The sequence below is a fragment of the Pantherophis guttatus genome, chromosome 11 (assembly GCF_059756535.1).
Source record: "Pantherophis guttatus breed Tessera chromosome 11, ASM5975653v1, whole genome shotgun sequence".
Taxonomy (NCBI): domain Eukaryota; kingdom Metazoa; phylum Chordata; class Lepidosauria; order Squamata; family Colubridae; genus Pantherophis; species Pantherophis guttatus.
In genome coordinates this window covers 9,702,561-9,722,116 of record NC_142073.1, presented here as the reverse complement: position 1 = coordinate 9,722,116, position 19,556 = coordinate 9,702,561, and positions in this window count along the sequence as shown.

Genomic DNA, 19,556 nt, shown 5'->3' with positions numbered 1-19,556 from the left:
TCAGGGGAAGATTCATCAGTGTTTCTAAGAAAATCAGTTTGCATAGGGGTGTCACAGGTTTTAGCATTATTTAAGTTACATTTGTTTAGGAGTTCGATGATTTTATCTTTCTGTGTAAGTTTGAATCCCCTTTTAGTTTTGTTAATTTGCACACCAAGGTATTTATTCACTTTACCCAGAGATTTCAGTGAGAAGTGTTCATTTAACTTATTTACAAAGATTTCCCTGCTCTCTTTATGCTTTCCAATGTATAAAATATCGTCCACGTAAATTAATACAAATTCAATATGATCATTACTCTTTTTTACAAAGAAACAGTTATCAGCAGTGGTGGCGTTGAAATCCATAGTCTTAAGTACTTTTACCAAGCAATCGTACCATCTTTTGCCGGATTGCTTTAATCCGTACAGACTCTTATTTAATAACCAAATTTCGTTCTTATTAGTGTATTGACTGTGTGGTGCTCTTACATATATTTCCTTATCTAATTTTGCATGTAAGTATGCGGTCTGTATGTCATATTGGAATACGTCCAGATTGAGTGCAGATGCTACTACAAGGGCTGTTTTGACACTCTCTGTTCTCACTGTGGGTGAATATGTATCAGTATAGTCTTCTGGATATTTTTGTGCATAGCCTTGTGCAACTAGTCTAGCCTTGTATAAGGTATTGCCTCCTTCTAAGTTCTTAATTTTATAAATCCACCTGGTACCTATAATTGTTTTATCCTTAGGTGCGATCGCAGGTGTGAATACATTTAATCCTTGTAAACTTTCCATCTCTTTTTCCATAGCTAGTTCCCATTTTTCTCTTTCTTCATGTGGAAGTTTCAATACTTCTTCATATGTATTAGGTGTTATTTGTTCTCCATTCATATGCATTATGTAATCTTTGTATTTATTTGGTATTTGGTTTCTATTGTTTCTAATAGTTCTTTCAGGCTTGCTATGGTTATCATGCAAATATCTAGCTTCCTTTTTTGTTAATGTGTCTGTCTTTATTTTATGCTGACTATTAGTCCAAGTTTTGGTTTTGTTCTTACTTTTGTTAATATTTTGATTTTCTGTTGTTCCTTCCTCGCAAGATATCGTATCTTTACATTTATTAGGAAATATTTCATTAAGGTGCAATTTTGACCAATTGGCCTGTTCATGGAACACAGCTGTTCTGGATACTATAAATTTGTTATTACTATCAATAAATCTGTACCCTTTGGTTCCAGTTTCGTATCCCATGAATCTTAATCTCCTGGATACGTTTTCTCCCTTTCTCCTCAATTGTTTAGGTATGTGTACGTCTGCAGTGACTCCAAATATGTGCATGTGTGATAATTTGGGTTTTCTATTGTACATCACCTCATATGGTGTCTTATTCACAATACTGGACCAGGTTCTATTTTGAGTGTAATTCGAATAATGTAATGCCTCTGACCAAAATTGTTTGCCTAAACCAGCATCCTCTAATGTGCACCTAATCATGGTTTGTAGTGTGGAATTTTTCCTCTCTGCAACTCCATTTTGAAATGCAGAAAAAGGATTGGACGTGAAATGTAACATTCCTCTATCCTTTAACCATTGGGAGAATTCTTTAGACATGAACTCACATCCCCTATCTGTCATAATTTGCTTTATTCTGATATTATGTTGTGTTTCTATACGTTTGTAGAATTCCTTAAATTTCTGAAATGTTTCATCCTTGTGCTTTAATGTGTAAACAAAACCATATCGGCTGTAGTCATCCACTATTGTTAGGAAGTAACGTTTTCTATAGGTAATTGAGGGACTTAATGGACCAACTAAGTCCATATGTACCAAATCAAAAATATTGTTAGTTGATCTGTTAGATTTTTTTGGTCTGGGACTGGTTTTTAGTTTGGTGGACTTACATACTGAGCATTCCAAATAATTTTCACAATTTTTTATTTTGACACCTTCTGCGTGTTCAGTCATTTTTTGTACTACAGGAAAGCTTGCATGTCCTAACTTCCTGTGTAAGATGTGAGCACACTCATCATGAATTGGTTTACCTATTTTTGGTTTCTTTTCTTTGTATGTGTTTTTGTGATCATGAGTTATTCTACACTCATCATTGTCACTGTTACTGACATTTTCATCATCTGCTTCAATACAATCTTCCATATTTGAATCAATGTTATGTAAACATCTTTCTTTAGTTATCAGATAGGGTAGACCTCCTTTTATCATTACAGTACCTACATTTGTTTTGTTCTTTTCTATAGTTGCTTTCCCCTTTGAGAAAACTATATTGATATCAGATTCTCTGCTTAATTTTATGGCACTTAGTATGTTGTGAGGTATTTCTGGGATTAATAATACCCCCTCTATTTTCCCTAGACCAGGCAAGGTCACATTTCCTTTGCCTAGTACTTGAACCTTTTCTTGATTAGCTACCTTTATCACAAACTTATCTTCTATAAATGAAGATAATATACTTTTGTTGTTGGTGGTGTGATTTGTTGCACCAGAATCAATAAGCCAATTGTTATTCTCATCCTGCTGTGTTCTGGTGCTGTCTTGTTTATTTAGCCCATTCAGTGACCCAGATTTCCTCTCTTTTGAATTTTCTCTACCCCCTCTACCTTCTTTGTAATTTGGTGGGCTTCTATATTTGTGTCTATCTGTGGAAGATTGTCTGTAATTATATTTGCTCCTATATTCTGGTCTATGTCTCTCTCTTGAGACTTTGGGGCAGTCTCTTCTACTATGTTCCCTGGATCCACAATTGTAGCATCTAAAGGCCTCATTATGTTTATCTTGAAAGACTACTTTCCTAAAAGGTTTGTGGTCTGTTTGGTTACTGGATCGATTTTTTCTTGAATTGTCTTCTGCTATCAATTTGTTAGATAGACTTTCTATGGATAAATATCCCAAATTAATGGTATCTAAGTGTGACATAAAGCTATCCCATGATGGATCAAGTGAATTGATAATAACACTTTTCATTGTTTGATCTGAAATCACTTCCCCCCTCAATTGTAGCTCAGCTCTTATTTTGTTTAGATTTATCAAATGCTCACTTATAGAAACCCCTGGTTTTACTCTAGAGGAAAAGAAATCCTTAGACATTCTTGTGGTTGTAGCTACGCTATCGCTGTGAAATAGATTAAACATGCATTGAATTATTTCTGATACAGTTAGGTTTGGTTTGATGCTATGATACATTGCAGGAGACACGCTAGATATTATTATGAAAAATGCTCTATGATGTAAACAATCTATTTTTAAAGTCCAAGGTCTTCTTGGAGGGCTAGTTATAAAGAATAGTAAATTTTCTTTCATGAAAATAACCTGAAGCTGTTGATACCACTCTTGTAAATTAATGCCATCAATTCTAAGTTTTGGGAAGTCACTGGGTAAGTTACCTACATTATTCTGTCCATTACTTACAACCTGGGGCAGTCCGTGATCTCTCAAGTGCAGGAAATTACAGAACGGCATTGGGATGCTTGCAATGAGTCTGCGCGGTTCTCTGGCCAGCTCAAGTCCTTCTGGGTCGTCTACGTAGTTTCGCACATGCGCGTTGTTCATTTCTTCTTTGGTGGCGTCGTGGAAGGTTCTCTCCCTTTCAGCTCTCTCGATCCGCTCCTCCTCAGATGAGTCGGTCTCTGGCTCGGTTTTTGGGGTTTTGGTGGTGGTGACGGTTCTTTTCTTCTTTTTGTGTGCGTTGGTATTCGATTTTGTCTGTGGTGTAGGGCGAAATCGGCATGGCTCTCTGGGCTCGGGCGTCGTCGCTTTCGAAGTCAGGATGGGAGCGTGCAGGTCTTGAGTCGCCGGTTTGATTTCTTGCTTCTTCGTAGATGTCTTGGTAATTTTCAGTCTTGGCCCAAAAGCAGCAAAAAGCGTTTTCATTGCTGATTTTACTTGAGATTTTGTTAAATCGTCTTCACTTTCTGATTTTGGATCATCTGAAGAGTTTGAGACTTCTTTCTCACTTTCTTCGTCTGATAGTGTTTTTCGCGCCAGAAATTTTGAACTGAGCGTTTTGATTGGCTCTGCTCCATTCTCTTTTGAAGTTCGTTGAAACCAAGATGGCTGCCATTCAAAATTTCGCGCGGGATCACATCTTTTCTTTTTAACAACTATTTTCTCAGTAGTCATCTCACTTACGATTTTTTGATCTTTGGGTTTTTCTTTAATGACGTTTTTCTCTCTCGCTGCTCCGCTGTTCTTCAGCATCTCCTGGAGGTCCGCGATGAGACTTTCATCATTCTTTTGGCTTTTTAGTATCTTTAATATCTCTGACCTGAGTTCGTTATTTTCTATTTCGATTTCTTTCTGGTCATTATTTTCACTCATTAGTTCTTCTTCTTCAGTGGTGTATTCTTCGGATTCTCTCGAAATCGCATTGGTGGATTCGTTGATCATCTCTTGATCAGTTTCTATTTCTTTGCTGTAGGCCCTGGTGTTGGGCCTATCTTTCTTGGACATTTTTAATTACTTATTGAGTCAATTAACCATCCTCTGCTACCAGCTTGTTGCAATATTTTCAGGATCAGACTCAATAAAGATAATAGAAGTTAAAGCTTTAAATATATTTCTTTTTAATTATGATAGGCATTCTATATTCACTGAATATTCAAGGTAGAAGCGACGAGAATGGTGAGGGTGGCTCCTTATATATACAAGGGGTGGAGCTAGGAATGGGAGTGGTAAGTTATGAATACATTAAAGTCCAAAGAATAAGTTAACCTCTGATGTTCCATATATACATTATTTACACATTGGAGAATAAGGCATTTACATCTGACACATTTCATTTCAACCCTTAGCTACAAATATGTTCCTTTATTTATACTTAATGGCAGTGGTGGGATTCAGCCAGTTTGCACCATTTCGGGAGAACCAGTTGTTAACTTTCTGAGCAGTTTGGTGAACTGGGTTTTGGAAGAAATTATTAGGGCAGAGAACCGGTTGTTAAATTACTTGAATCCCACCACTGCTTAAAGATAAAGGTTCCCTTTACACATGCGTGCTAGTTGTTTCTGGCTCTAGGGGGCGGTGCTCATCTCTGTTTCAAAGCCAAAGAGCCAGCGCTGTCTGAAGACGTCTCCGTGGTCATGGGGTTGCCATGACTAAATGCCAAAGGCGCATGGAACGCTGTTGCCTTCCCACCAAAGGTGGTCCCTATTTTTTCTCCTTGCATTTTTTACGTGCTTTCGAACTGCTAGGTTGGCAGAAGCTGGGACAAGTATCGTGAGCTCACCCCCGTTACACGGCACTAGGGATTCCAACTGCTGAACTATATACGTATATTTACATGTACTGTATATGTATATATTCCCTGGCCAATTTCTACTTTATGGGATAATTTAGGGAGGGGGGGGTCTTCTCTCTTCTAGTTGCAAAGGAGTGTGTGACCCATTTGATGGTGTGAGTTCCACCATGCCTATCATAACAGCCTATTCTACAGGAAATCTTCACAGTGATTTTTTTTTTCTTAAATAATAAGGACAATGTTCTTACTATAAGATGAGCATTACCTTTTGTAAAAGTAATCACTCAAAAATAACTTCCTCCTGTATTTTTAAATGGCATTAATAGTGACATTTTTGTAGTATGAAATTCATTTAGTTGAGATCAATTAACAACTGACAACTTTAAAAAAAAACACAGATGGTTAATCAACTAAAAACGTTTGAACTTGTTGAAAGAGGCACTCAGGCAAAATCAAATTTAGATTTGTTAAACATTATTTTAGAAAACATGGACAACATTATTGTTTCTGTTGAGAGGGAAAAAAAGAAAACAAGCAGTGGTAAATACACCTTTTTCTCACCAGAATTATAAAATGGCATTCTACTCTCTCCCACTTTTAAGTAGGCTCTTATATTCTTAATTTCCTTTTTTTTTTTCATCCTGTTGTACGTGGTAAATTCGCTCTTCTCAGCTAAGGTTTGCGGTATTTGTACATTTTTGATGTCCCCAAAGTAAAACTCTGCAAAGAGTTTGACTGGCACCAAGTTTCATTGAAAAAATTAGATTATTTCACTGCTCATGTAGGGTGTGTGTTTTGCCCCAAGCTAAACAGACTAGGTTTTAGCCCTATTGCATTCTATTGGGACCACTGATGAAAAGAGAAAGAAAATGACAAATCTAGATGTTTCCTTTTTATTGTACCATTATCTCTTGCCAACGCTGAAGGAAGACTGGAAATTGGACTTTATAAACCAGTATTAAGACTGATTGAATGACTAACTTCAGTCAAGATCAGCGCTTCTGTTAAAATGGCTCAATAAAAGGAACGGGGAGGGTCAGTATAAACGGCTTTATCTCTGTATGAGAAAATAAATAAATACACATTTTCCCTCCCCTCCACAAATTATATCGTCCAGTCCGCCAAAGGACAACTTTTAAAATTCTACTGATGTTGACATGCATTCCTGGAGCAAAGCAGCTCCAATGAAGTAGTACAAATTTTAAACCTTAACACACTGAAGAAGATGCGGTGATCGAATACATCTAGAAAACATGAAATTGGAGGAGAATGGCAAAAAAAGCCATGCCAAGTGATTCCCAGTGGAAAATCCTAGAATTTTGTGGACCGTTATTAATAGTTTCTCATTAAGAGGCAGATTTCCTTAAGTCAATATACAATATATTGTCACAAATGTATGAAAGTAGAGACCGAGGCATAAAGTCTAAGGCATAAACAATAGAGAATGTTTACATCTATGCAGAGGGGTATGATGGCTCAGTGGTTAAGATTCTGGGCTTGTCGGCTGGAAAGTCGACAGCTTTGGTTCGAGTCCCGAGCGCTGCATGATGGGGCGAGTTCCCATTACTTGCTCCAGCTCCTGACAATCTAGCATCTCAAAAGCATGCAAATGCAAGTAGATAAATAGGTACCACTTTGGTGGGAAGGTAACAGCATTCTGTGCACCTCGGCATATAGTCATGCTGGCCACATTGACCATGGAAACAGAGATGAGAACTGCCCCCTAGAGTCAGACACAACTGAGTGGGGAAACCTTTACCTTTACTGGAGACTGAGGTTTAGGTGATAACTTTAATTTATCCAGGAAAAAAAACAGTAACGTCTAAAAGGCCTAGCCAAAATCTGCACTAAGAACCTTTTTCCACGATAGTCCTATGTGATTGTAAATCAGTGTGGTCAATGGACGACGTTCTCTGAATACAGAGAACATTCAGACCACTACATTGTGGAAGATTCTAGAAGAATTCTTCAGGTGACACGTAGTATACAGTATATATATATATACTGAATGTTGCTTTTACTCCCAAATGCTATATTCCTAGATTGTCAAATTCTCCTTCCTTGTCAGTGCTTAGAATAAACTTTTGGTGGTTCCTTGAGGGCATGAAACTCTTTGCAAGTAGCTAAGATGTAAGTCTATTGTTCTGTGTCTTCGGATAAACCTGAATAAAATTGGAAGTATCTCATTTGCAACCCTTCACCGTGAGATCCGATGGAGGCAGGCAGCTGCAATATCTGAAATGCATATCAGACCCTTCTAGTCGTCCTTCCAGGTTCTGCTCATTCCATATGTAGCTCACTGCATGGCCAGCTGTGGTCTCTTAGGCCAGCATTACTATATCCTAATACGCCTAAGCCATCCTTTCCTTAGTGGAGATCTCTGACATAGATTTATCTGCAACAAAGCGAGCTTAATAACAGACAATGAAGAGTCAGCTCCAAGTATTCATTCTGACTTTGTCAATTGTTCAAAGGGAGGAATTCTTGATCCAGCTTTGATTCTCATCAGTTGCTGGAATTTTTTCATTAAAGTTTCTGATTAGGAAGATTTACTTGTACACTAATAAAAGCTTTTATGGAAAAAAATTCCACCAAGCGTTGTGTGTCAAGCACAGGTCCTGTACGCAGTGGAATCGGGATTTAAATTCTTGTGTCTTTTTGTACTGCTTGCACATTTTAACATGTTTGAAGTCCTCTCTTCTGAGCAGGGAGGATAGTTTTCATCTGCTCCTTTTTGGGGGAGGGGAATTAGATTAATCTGATATCAAGTGATTTGCTTCTGACAGACTGAAAACTTCTGACAGCAACAACAAAGAAATGGATCATCATTGTCTTCTTCTTCTTCTTCTTCTTCTTCTTCTTCTTCTTCTTCTTCTTCTTCTTCTTCTTCTTCTTCCTCTTCTTCTTCCTCTTCCTCTTCTTCCTCCTACTTCCTCCTCCTACTCTTTCCTTCTTCTTCTGCTTCTTCCTCCTCCTCCTCCTCCTTTTTCCTTCTTATTCTTATCCTCCTCCTCCTCCTCCTCCTCCTCCTCCTCCTCCTCCTCCTCCTCCTCCTCCTCCTCCTCCTCCTCCCTTGGGATCAGCCAAGACTGATCCCAAGCTAATATTTAAAAAAAAATCTGGGAAAAGATTTATGAGAATCAAATCTTATATTTTAGAATGGAACTGGCCAGTTCCGTGAACAGAATGACAAAAGGAACCTCAAACCATTGCGATCCAAATCCTATGCCTTTATATATATGCACCCATGGACCCCCATGGGGTTGGCCTTAAAAAGTGCCTTCAGATTAAATTATTACACTCATACGTAGAATTGGGCGACATGCTTTCCAATATAATAAATTTATCATAATCCTGACATTTCCAAGCTGGAGTGCAGAATGCTTGTAAGTAGATTACATGTAAATTCAATGAGGCATTGTTTCGCTTTCTCCAATGCTTGGAATGGTTGGTTGGAGGAATTGAGAAGTTTTGGACATTCCTACAAGATACGCACACACACACAAACACAAAACAAGTGTATAAAACTGGATAGAAACAGCTGGATAATAACAACTAACTCACACTGTTCAAGTGGGAAAGAAGAGGAATCAATCCACATGAGCCATGAGTTGTTGGTAAATGGAGAATGCATTTGGTTGGTAGGGAAAGAGAAGTTCCAGGATTATGAACAAAATGATATTTTGTTAGAGAGGGAGAGGGGAAGGGAGGAAGGGAGGGAAGAAGGGAGAGAGAGAGAGGGGGGGGAGGGAGGGAGGGAGGGAGGGAGGGAGAGAGAGAGAGAGAGAGAGAGAGAAAGAGAGGGGGAGGGGGAGGGAGGGAGAAATCCAAAACAGACCAAATCCATTAGAAAAAAGATTATGGAAATAGCGGATGATTTAATGCTATCTGATCTTCCTGGAGTCAAAGGTGTTTTTGATTGGAAAAAATCTTCAGCAACAATATGCACAATTTCAAATACTTTGAAAAGTATCTGCTTCCCATTAAGTTCTCCAATCTCTATTAGAAATACGGACACTTACTAAAATGTCTTATAGACACACCTTTTCACAGGTGTGTTACAATTGTTTTTGGCCATGTTGGTTACATATACTAGGATATGTACTCCTAACATAATTGATTTATTTTGGTGGTGGTGGTGGGGGTATGATTGCATTAGGAAGCTGGTAGCTTTTTCTACGTTCTCCTTTTAAATTTGTCCCTTAAATTGTCCTCTAAAATCATAGCCCTTCTTCTCAAGAAAAGCTTGTCCCCTATTGACAGACAAATCAACAGCACAACAACAACAAAACAAAAAGCATGGACATTGTGAAATGAGATAATCCAGTGTTGTAATTCAATGTCAGACTGTGATGATGCATTCATAAAGAATAACACCTGGGGAACCTGTGGCCCTCCGTATTGCATGTTAGGAGTTGTCCAACATCCAATAGGCTATAAATATCTCACCAAGAATTTGCTTTATTATCTCATATTAAAAACTCCCTTTTAATGACCACGTAATCCCCTACCCTCAGCTCCATCCCATCGCTCTATTATCTCATATTGGGGTGGGATCCCTGTGAAAAATAGGTAAAGTAAGTAACTGAACAACATTGTTCTTGTTTCCAAAAGCAATCTTAGCACAATACGTCCTAAAAGTATCTACTGGGATACATCCATTAAACTCAGAGGAGCTTATTTAAAGATTCATAATATTGCAATATATGTATTTCTGTTTCGTAATACAGACATGTGCACAGAGCTGAGTTTCACAAAATTTTACCACTGGTTCACTGCACAATGAAAATGTGAGAGCGCTTGGCTTCCACACATGCGCACAGCTTAGAAAACGTGGCTAAATACGATGGCATATTTCCGGGGGTGGGGGGGCAGGTCCCCACTACCGACCGGTTCGCTTGAACCGGTTTGAACCGGCTGAATACCAGATTTAGAAAATCAACACCCGAATCTCCATTTTGAATCCCATTGACTTTCCTTTCAGAAAGGAGATAGGTTAAAGCTTGGATTTTTCATGAGAATAATGTCAATGGAGATTCTCAGTCATCCAAATCATGGTTGTCCCAAAGGTATTTTTTCAAAAGGCAACTGGACTTCCTTTGTTTTTCCTGGAAGACTTTCGTTTCTCATCCATGAAGTTTCTTCAATGCATGGAGGAGAATGGAAGGATATTCTTTGCAATCATCTCATCGTTATCCCTCTTTCTGAGAGTCGTTGAGGCCATTTGGACGTTTATCTGTGCCATCAGAGTCACCTGAATAGTGTAAATGGGTGTGGAACCTTCTTGGAATTGCTGAAAGGACTGTGCTGTAAACAGGAAATGGAGGGAGGTGACGTATCCCTCCCCTTCTGTTAACATAGGACTATTCAATTGTTAATCAAATACTTTGGCCACCTAATGAGAAGGAAGGACTCACAGGAGAAGAACCTAATGCTGGGAAAGATGGAGGGCAAAAGAAGAACGGGACAGCAGAGAATGAGGTGGCTGGATGGAATCACTGAAGCAGTCGGTGTGAGCTTAAATGGACTCCGGGGTATGTAGAAGACAGGAAGGCCTGGAGGAATGTTGTCCATGGGGTCATGATGGGTTAGACACGACTTTGCAACTAACAACAACGAATTCGGTTGTTCAGTGAATGAACAATTGAAGAAGAAATTTGAAAAAGAGAAGGTACCTCCGCATGAGTTGTACTATGATTTTGAATCTTACCACTTCCATCTGTTCCTTCCCATGAATGCAGCTCTCGGACCGCATGTGCGCAACTCAAAATCCCACCTTCTCACCCATTTTTAGAACCTGAGGCCTAAAGATCATCGGCAACTTCCAAACCTTCTTGAAGGAAGAAATTCACAAGACACTCAAGAACAAGTTGAATCTTTGATTTTGGAGAGAGGCTGAACACCCATCCCGGAATAAGCACGAGGAACATTCTTGCAATGTTTCAACAATATTATGAACAATAAAAAAAATATTGCATTAAACATTGAGGGACACTTTAAACATGCAGTGGCTGTGCCTGAAAATTAAATATCCCAGCCATTAATTTCTCTGTCTTCAAATGACTGAAAAGCAACAGTCCACATTAAAGTCTAACCACTTGTAAAATTGGATTTTTGAAGATTAAGCCTTTTCCGAAGTAATGCTGGCCAAAGGGAGAAAAAAAAAATAGGTGGAAGAGGAACATTAAAGCCGTGTTTTGTATATTATACCCACCCCGCATTACCGATGCTAGGATTCATGCTGATCACATAAGGTTTCCCAATGATGTGATTTAAAGGAGCTTCGATAGTAAACTCTGCAAGATATGGAGCAGGGAACATTTCAAGCCATGGGTAATGAGATATTGATCTCCCTGTCTCCGGGTCACAGGTTCAAATTTGCATAGGTTGGCAGTGACTTCAAGTGAGCAAAGTGGCACCAACTTCATCATGGACACCTTTGTTTTCCTGCACTCCATAAAATGCAAAAGATCAAAGGCAAAGGGTTGGATTTGCATTGAAAATTAGGGGATAAATTTCGGGGTTACATTTTAACGCAAACCACCGTAAATGTTGTGCTCCGGATTAATGTACCGTATTTTTCGGAGTATAAGACGCACTTTTTTTTCCCCTAAAAGGGGGTGAAAATTTAGGTGTGTCTTATACACCTAATGTAGCCCTGCCCACCTACTGGCCCCCACCCTTTGGCCTCTGCCTCCCAGCAATTTGCCTCCTTGCAGCAAGCAGCAAGAAGAAACAGCTCCTTTCAGGTTCAGCACAGCCTAATTAGCACAAGTTGATTGGATTGGCCTCCTGATTCTCAGCTGTTTTGCTCTCAGCTGTTTTGCCCAGGCCTCTGCTGCTTGCTGCAAGGAGGTAAATTGCTGGAGCAGATTTTTTTTCCTTGTGCTAATCAAGCTATGCTGAAAATGAAAATGAAAGTAAAGCAGGCTGTTTGCTGTTTGCTGCAATGAGGCAAAATTGCTGGGAGGCAGAGGCAGATTTCTTTTTCTTGTTTTCCTCACCAAAAAAGGTAGGTGCGTCTTATACTCTGAAAAATATGGTAGTTGCCTGGGGTTCTCTGATTGAAACACAGAGACACAAAGAGATGCACAAAGATTGCAATGGAGATTAGAGATGAGCAACCAATTCACCTCGGTTGAATCATTTGGAATGTTGGGGGGGTGTTGTAGTTAATTTTTAAGTGGGGACACAACCATGCAAGGAATGCTTTCTCAAGATCATTGCAATGGGATGGACTGGAAATGGGATTGCCATGAGATTTTAAACTGACCTGGTGGACTACAGTAGACAATTTAGAGCCATATGCGGAAAATTATTTATAGCTTTTCCTTAGCTCTCTGCATGGGAGAAGGTGAATGCTACTGTGAATCTCATCTAGCTTTTAAGATGTCGTCTTCAAAAAAAGTCTACCAAACCTTCCATTCCCCACTATCCTGTCAGAGCTGAAGAAGCTTCTTGAACGAAAAGCAAAATGTCTTCAAAAGAAAAAACAAGGAAGTCCAGTTGTCTCCTGAATAAGCACCTTTGGGACAACCATGACCTGGATGACTGAGAATCTCTACAGACTTCTACCAAAGGTAGATTTGTTCTCATGTTTTTATCCTTTAAATTATTCAATCTGAAATCAGTAATTGATTAGATTTCCCAATATGCTTGAATTATTTGAAGTCTTTTCCTTCCTTCCTTCCTTCCTTCCTTCCTTCCTTCCTTCCTTCCTTCCTTCCTTCCTTCCTTCCTTCCTTCTTTCTTTCTTTCTTTCTTTCTTTCGTTCTTTCTCTGTTTACTACAGCAGTTCCTTGTCATTCCTGGTTTTGAATTAAAGAGGTTGTATGTCTTAAATATGAGTTGCTCTGCCTATTCCTTATTTCTAGATCTCTAGATCTTTTATCTAGACTTCTTCATTAAGGGCCAAGCCAAGATAATTCATTATTTGAGCAAGAAAGTATACATCCCTCTGTCCATCTACAATACTCATTGTTCCCCATAAGGCAAAATATCCTATAATTGGTTGTCCTCAACCTGGATTTAAAAAAAAAAAAAAAAGTAATATCAAAATACTACTATTTCAGGAAGTCTGAACAATCTCCCAATGAAAGTTACTTTCCTCTGCTAAGTGGTAGGCCCACCACATTCCTGATTTGTCCATCTTGCTTTTAAAAACTTGGCTATGCTTTATAAAATGAACCATTGTCAAAATAAAACTAAAAATGTTCATAAGTGTCTGTTTAAAAAAAAAACAATTGACAGAACGAAAGAAATGAATACAAATAAATGGGAACGGTAGGACAAAGACGGTAAACACGATGGTGCGCTTATGCACGCCCCCTTTATGGACCACTTAGGAATGGGGTGAGGTCCACAGTAGACAGTTTAAGGTTGAAGCTGTGGGGGTTAGAGGATGTAACAATGGAGTCAGGTAGAGCATTCCAGGCATTGACCACTCTGTTGCTGAAGTCGTATTTTCTGCAATTGAGTTTGGAGCCGTTTACCTTGAGTTTGTATCTATTGTTTGCCTGTGTATTATTGCGGTTGAAGCTGAAGTAGTCATTGACAGGTAGGATGTTGTAGCAGACAATTTTGTGTACTATGCTTAGGTCAGACCATAGGCAGCATAGTTCTAGGTTGTCCAAGCCCAAAATTTCGAGCCTGGTAGCATAAGATATTCTATTGCGGGCAGAGGAGTGGAGGATTCTTCTCGTGAAATACCTCTGGACCCGCTCAATTGTATTAATGTCCAATATACACTGTGGATTCCAGGCAGACGAGCTGTATTCAAGAATTGGTCTGGCAAAGGTTTTGTATGCCCTAGTTAGCAGTACAATGTTACCGGAGAAGAAGCTTCGCAAGATTAGGTTAACAACTCTTAATGCCTTTTTGGCAATGCTGGTACAGTGAGCTCTGGGGCTTAGATCCTTTGAGATGAGTACTCCTAGATCCTTGGCAGAGCGAGGGTCATCTATGAGGTCATATCCGCCCAGCTTGTATTTGGTGTTCTAGTTTTTGTTTTTATAGGACTTCTGTTAAAAAAAAGCATCCTTAGTGGACGTGACACAGGTGCTGGCACCTGGTACCAAAAAACAACCCTAGAAGATCCAGTCCTATTTCTTTTGCAAATCCACATTACAGCAGAAACTGATTTCACCAGGTGAGGCTGCATATTCCCTCACTAAAAAAATCAGCCCTACTGTATTCCCAGCGGCTTTTCAATAAAGAATTATTTTCAGAGCCCAGACAGCGCTACTATAATGTACTGATTTTGGAAATGGCACTTCATTCATTGAAAGCCTGCCTTTCATGCAAATAGCAATTTGTAGCATGAGTATAAAAATTGCACATTGGGAAGCAATATAACACAGCTGCACGGCTGTTGTCACAAGCCAATGAAAACAACAGCCCTCTGCAAGGAAGGGCATATTATATGTTGAGTGGCCTCTTATAAGGAACCTTTGCAAAGTTCACACACATGCACACACAGAGAGAGAGACACACACACACGTCTCCAGCCTCTTTCAGGTCACACCGGCGCTATAGTTAGCAAATTGATAAGGTTCCTCCGTTAAGCTTTATTACTTCTGACACGAGCCTATGACACTTTATAAAAAGAAGTAATCCAGAACAATCTCTAGGTAATTAACACCTAGATAAACAAACATAAATTTCTATATTGCATTTATTTGGACTACCACTCAAATATGCGTGAACCATGCTTTTTTAATTAAAAGATAAATCTATGTGACACTTAGCCTCAAACTTAATTATTCAGCATAGTATAATAAAAAATACAGCCCATTAAATGTGTCTTGCTCTGTATTTCTGTATTAACAGCAAAACAGTTCACTCTGGGATCATTTAAATTTTCTTCCCTCCTCTTTTCCTGCGATTTCCCTATCCACTGAAGCTCTCTCTCTCTCTCTCTCTCTTTCCCTCCCTCCCTTTCTTTTTGAGTATGCCTTTAGCAACACCAACAGGTGAAGAGCTGCAGATTCCTCGGCTGTTGCGGTTTTGTTCATCTCCTTCAGCTTTTTTCTCTTTTTAAAGGTTAGCTCACCACTGTAGTTTTTACTGTCCTGCTACATCTACCGATGTTCTTCCCTCTGTTCGTGGTTTCTGTCCCACAAGGACATCCAGAAGCAAGAACCCCACAGTTAAGCACAATTTTGGTGGAACTGCGTTTACGATCTCCCCGCCTCCCCAAAAAAACAAATGGTCATGCCCTCGTACTGGAGGTTTGGAGTACAGAGGTTAAACAGAAAGGAGAAGTTTGCTTTCTAGCAGGATGAGGCGAGTGAGGGATTTTAGGCCTTGTACAAGATTCAACGAGAAACATTAAGCTATTTAGGAATTAGATAGAGACTGTCTTGTCAAGATATTCACCCTCTGCACAGCAAAGATGCCAATGTAGCTAAAATCCTCCCTTCCTCATTTCCTTCCTTCCTTCCTTCCCCTCCCTTCCTTCCTTCCTCCCTCCCTTCCCTCCTTCTTTCCCTCCCTCCCTCCTTCCTCCCTTCCTCCCTTCCTCCCTTCCCTCCTTCCTTCCCTCCCTCCTTCCTTCCCTCCTCCCTTCCCTCCCTCCCTCCCTCCCTCCTTCCTTCCTTCCCTCCTTCCCTCCCTCCCTCCTCCCTCCCTCCTTCTTTCCCTCCCTCCCTCCTTCCTTCCTTCCCTCCCTCCCTCCCTCCCTCTTTCCTTCCTTCCTCCCCTCCTTTCTTCCCTCCTTCCCTCCTTCCTTCCTTCTCTCCCTCCTTCCTTCCTTCCTTCCCACCTTCCCTCCCTCCCTCCCTCCTTTCCTTCCTTCCTCCCTCCCTCCTCCTTCCTTCCTTCCTTCCTTCCCTCCTTCCTTCCCTCCCTCCTTCCCTCCTTCCTTTTTCTTTTGCTTTTTCCTCAATATTCTGCTGTCCAAAAATGCAAATAAATAACCTTCAGAGTTCTTATTTTTGAACGGAAGACCTCATTGATCAAGCCACTTGTAAAAGTCAAATTCCCTCTCCCTCGCCTCCTTCTCCCTCTCCTTCACATACACATATCTGAGTCCCCTGTGATCCACCTAGAACATTCCTAGGAATATGGAGAGTATGTTCAGTTGCTCACAGCAGCAGCCATGAATGATCTGCCTTCATTTTCAGAACAGCGCTTGGATCCCAGTGAGTTCTTCTTCTCCAAATAAATCCAGCACTGGGTAAAGAAATGAAAAGTCCACCTGTTCCGTTTGAGATCTCCTCTAAAATCTCATATACTCCACGACCATCTCCCATGGTTGAATAATTGCTTGATGTGAGAAAGAGGCAAAGTTATGTGATAGCAATTTCACACATTCAGGTTATCAATGTGATAATAGCAATTATCACATTGAAGATCAGAGCTCACCAAAGATAATTAGCCAGGAAAGGCAGTGAAACACCCTAGACATCATTTAACGAACAAAATTGTGGTACACCACATGCACAGACGTCGATGTATGGCCAGATCACTCCAGGTAGTCCTTGACTTACAACAGTTCGCTTAGTGATTGTTCGAATTTACAACTGCACTGCAAAAAAGTGACTCATGACCATTTTTCACACTTATGACCATTGCAGCATTCCCATGGTCACGTGATTTACATTCAGATACTCGACAACCGACTCACATTTATGACGGTTGCAGTGTCCCACGGTCGTGTGATCCCCTTTTGCGACCTTCTGAGAAGCAAAGTCAACAGGGAAGCCAGATTCACTGAACAACCATGTTACTCACTCAACAACTGCAATGATTCACTTAAGAAATGCAGTCAAGGAAAGTTGTAAAATGGGGGCAAGACTCACTTAACAAATTTCTCACTTTAGCAACATACATTTTGGGACCAATAGGACTGCCTGTATTCAGGTCACATGCTGAACATGCAAGGTTAAAATTCAGTTTTAATCTACCAAGAAAGATGTAACAGGTGGACAATGGAACTGGAATTACCCACTTTTTCCAACTACTATATTTGCCTTTGACTTACAGTTTTCTAGTAAGAAAGGATCGTTTACTAAATACAATAGAAATTGTGTTCAAGTTGAATGCCACACCATTTGTCAATTTGTCTTTCTATTTGTAGAAAGAATTCTTTCAGGCATTCAAACTACACAATTGCTCAATCGATTTTGGTAAAAAAAAACAACAACAACGTAACTGAGTAAAGCTGTAGTACTAGACATGCTGACTTGGATGGAAGCCCTGCTGAATTAAACAGGACTCCGGGTTCGATTAATGGCTGTTCCATCTTTTGATGAAGGATGTTCTTTGCAATGGATTGGAACCAGGCTAGTCATGTGCAGAATAAACTTTTTAAGCAGTTGGAGAAATTAGACTTGACTAATTTAATCCCCATCAATGTTTATCAGTCTACTCTATATTTGCATCCAACCCAATGACTGAATTGTGTTCTGGACTGAAAATTTTGTTTCTGAAAACAATTCTGAACAGGTCTTCCACATATTGGTAATTCTTAGACTGACTGACCATATGTTTATATGCTCCAAAATAGGAGATACCCCATTTCTAAATGGCTTCAATCTCCCCCCCAAAAAATAACTTAAAGGTAAAGGTAAAGGTTCCCCTCGCACATATGTGCTAGTCGTTCCCGTCTCTAGAGGGTGGTGCTCATCTCCGTTTCAAAGCCGAAGAGCCAGCGCTGTCCGAAGACGTCTCCGTGGTTGTGTGGCCGGCATGACTTAACGCCAAAGGTGCACAAAACACTGTTACCTTCCCACCAAAGGTGGTCCCTATTTTTTCTACTTGCATTTTTTATGTTCTTTCGAGCTGCTAGGTTGGCAGAAGCCAAATAACTTATCCTAAATTTATTGCAGCATTGAATGGGATTATGTAAACTTTGAAGTTCAAACTTCAGTTTCATAATTTAGGATGGGGTTTTTTTGGACGTAGAAGCAACAACAAATCAAATCAACTTCATGTAATGCTTGGACACCAAGCATCAAATTGAAGAATGTACTGTATTTTTGATTAACCAATCAACCATCTAAAACCGTCACAAATACATGCCAGTTGCCAAGCTTCCGAATTTTGATCATGTAACCATGGGGATGCTGCAACAGTCATAAGTGTGAAAAAACAGTCATCAGTCACTTTTTCAGTGCCATTGTAAAGGTTGAAGAGTCACTAAATGTAAGTCGAGGAGTACCTGTACAGAAATCAGACCCGTGATGGCGAACCTATGGCACGCTTGCCACAGGTGGCACGCTTAGCCATATCAGTGGGCATGCAAGTCCCACCGGAAGTTGGCAAACGGGCCATTTTTGCCCTCCCCAGACTCCTAGAGAGGCTCTGGAGGCTGAGGACAGCAAACAACGGGCCTTCTGGTCCCACCGGAAGTTGGCAAATGGGCCGTTTCGGGTCTCCGGGGTGGATGGGGAAGGCCGTTTTCGCCCTCCCTAGACTCCTACAAAGGCTCTGGAGCCAGGTGAGAGAGAAAAACGGGCCTACCGGGCCATCATGTGCCAGGAGTGGGGGGAGCATGGGGGGATCACGCGTGCATGTGTTAGGGCAGGGCGCATAGAATTATGGGTGAGGGCACACATGCGTGTGACCCCACCCCCCGTTCCCCCTCCTGGCAAAAAGGTTAGCCATCACTGAATCAGACTACGTATAGGATAAATGAGGGAAAAAAGTGAGCTGCCTCTAAGATTTTACAACTTTCTATCGTCGTAGATTGCTTTACAATGGATGGGAGTTTAATTTATCTGCAACAGCACAGCAACCCCCTTATTTTCAAAAGCTAAACGTATCTTTTACATAAAATTGTCAATGTCAGAAATATCCAATTTCTTTTTCCTGTAATACAGACGCAGCGTTGCAAAAATTGGTACCGTGTACTAGAATTTCAACAATCTTTTAATGAAGATATAACTATGTGCCTGTTATATAAAGAGACGGATTTAGATATTGTATAGATTTATTCTGGGGAAAAAAAAATGAGATAGAACAGTTTGCAAGTCACTGAATGGCCCAACTGTGACTTGACTGTTACCTACCTTTTTCCCAAATTGTACAAAACAGAAGCGAAAGGAAAACTGTGACTTTCTAATAAACATAAAGAAATTGGGAGGGGAAAAAAAAACCCTTCTCTTTATTTCCCCAGAGGCAGAAGTTTTATTGCGTAAAACACTGGATAAAACTGTACTGCTTCAAAGACATTTTTATTCTAACAGCAGAAAGAAAATAAAATAAAAACAGTCATTTTCTGGCAAGGGGAAACAACTTTTAATACTTCTATACCAGAATAAAGTTCTGTCAACTGATGTCTTATAATAATAAATAATGACCAAGAATAAACTTTAAAT